Source organism: Macrobrachium nipponense, chromosome 10, assembly GCF_015104395.2.
Source record: "Macrobrachium nipponense isolate FS-2020 chromosome 10, ASM1510439v2, whole genome shotgun sequence".
Taxonomy (NCBI): domain Eukaryota; kingdom Metazoa; phylum Arthropoda; class Malacostraca; order Decapoda; family Palaemonidae; genus Macrobrachium; species Macrobrachium nipponense.
In genome coordinates this window covers 106,727,015-106,729,514 of record NC_087204.1, presented here as the reverse complement: position 1 = coordinate 106,729,514, position 2,500 = coordinate 106,727,015, and positions in this window count along the sequence as shown.

Here is a 2,500-nt window from a genome sequence, read left to right as displayed (position 1 = left end):
TAGATGCTTTATTTTCTATTGTATAATTAGGCGTCAATGATAAAACAATCCTTATTCATTTTTCCCCCTTCCAGATGGCGGACCAGTGGTCATCGGAATTTCACTGAGAATTAACGCAATCAACAAAGTCGACGAAAAAGAGATGGTGAGATAGTCGCGCACATTGTTGTATTCCGCCGCATGCGTATTCAGTGTTTCTTTTGTTTTGTACTGATACGAAGTTTATGTCTTCGCAAAAACAAATACATATTGTCATTTCCTTATAAACCCAAAATGCGACGTGTGCTGTTTACTTTCCTCAAGCCCTATTCGTTGAATACAAGGACATAAGCGTGAGCTTCTAAATAAACCGCAAATGTTCTAAACATGAAAATAACTTAAAACAAAACGAATACAAGGTATAATGCTGTATAAAATCATCAGCTATGCCCGGTAGAGCTTCAGTTGCTCATCAGATAGCAGAGTGAGGGTGCGTCCCATGCCTCCCGAAAGTGCTGCCAGATGCACGAGCCCTGGCTAACTTTAACCTTAAATAAAATTAAATCTACTGAGGTTAGAGAGTTGTAATTTGTTATGCTGATGATCTGAGGGTGGATGATCAATTGCTCTCTTGTTCATCTTGCAGAAAACAAAATCTGTCCGCTCTATCTTTCTTATCAATTGTTATCAGTGAAACTTTTTTTTTATCTGGTTGTATCATACAATTTTTGCTGATCAGAATTACTTTCCGTTTTTTTTAAGCATTGCCAAGTATGACATGTATATGTCTTATACATACATACATACATATCTAATTAAATATATACACAAGACACCTTCGTGAATGTATGTATGTATGTATATATACATTGTATATTATATACATATATATGATTATGTGTATGAATCTATATATACTATGTATAAGTGTATAGTCCATTCACATAAGGTAGACTCTTGTGCCTACGAGACGTTTGTTTGGCGGCCTCTGATTGGCTTGTACCGGGAGGCAGACTGCTCGCTCATGGGTCATATTTTCGTTTGTAACTGAGAAAACTAGCATTATGCTTACATTTCTTCATTTAACTCACGTTTTACAAAAGATAGGAAAGTTTGGTCATACCAAAGGATTCGGTATTAAATGCACAATTAATTAATCTTTTCCTGAAATCAATAAGTTAAAAAGTACAAAGGAATTACAACGAGTAGAAGTGAAGAGAGAAACATTTCATTCTTTATACCTGTTTTATTTATCATTGGATTTTGCATAATTCATGAGATCAAGATATGAATAAATCTTGTTTTTAACAACAAAATCACCCTGACACGGTGGTGCTTTCAGATTTTAGATGCGTGTAATATGTAAAGAGAAAATGAAGAATATGTCTTATTATGTTGCATCCGTACTTGACTCGCTTTGACAGTAGTGCCGAGAGACGCAAGATATCTTAGCTAGAGCCGTTGGCGCGTTGGCAGTTGCCAATTGGCGATATGAGAAGTTTGCAGTTTCGAGATAATGCATTTACCGAATTATTATGTCATTGCATTTTCTGTAAATAAATGCATAGATTTTCCCATTAATGACTTTCGAACATTTTTACTCAAAATATCATATATGTCCATATTTCTGGACATTGATAAAAAAAGTAAATAATCAGATGGACGACATGTGGGTGTTGGCTTTCAATTTAGTCTAGGTGAGAATGTGAATGATTTATGAGGCTCACTGATAAGTAACAGAACTTGTTTCTCTGACCAATAACATCAAAAGCTTATGGTTTTCATATGTTCCCTCAATAAACAAAAGTACATTTGTTTATTTCTTACCATAAAATTTGTTGACGATGCAACGAATATAATATTCTGCCGTTTTCAGAATTGCTTGAGTTACTCTTACACCAGAATTTGTTTCATATCGATAGCCTAATGACATACCATGTAAGCCTACTGTGTATGACTTTCTTTTGTGTTTATAACATAATTTATCTGCATGAATTTCCATTCTTTTTGTTTAAAAAGATGAAGATATAACAGTCTTTGATTAGTCTCATTATCCTACATGTATTATATATACGAATTAAATACAATTGATGCAGGGGTGAATGGGAACGGTTACGGGAGCTATTCTAACTCAGGTATGAATTAAGTGATTCAAGGAATAATGAACTACCTCAGGAAGAAAACTAAGCAATTATTCCTAAACAGTTGTTGTATATATATGTTGTCTAGTGTAACATGTATATAAAGGAGATAAACATTCTGGTGTAAGAGTAACTCAAGCAATTCTGAAAAAGACAGAATATATATTCGTTACATCGTCAACAAATTTTATGGTAAGAAATAAACAAATGTACTTTTGTTTATTGAGGGAACATATAAAAACCATAAGCTTTTGATGTTATTGGTCAGAGAACAAGTTCTGTTACTTATCAGTGAGCCTCATAAATCATGGCACATTTCTCACCTAGACTAAATTGAAGCCAACACCCACATGCGTCCATCTGATTATTTACTTTTTTTA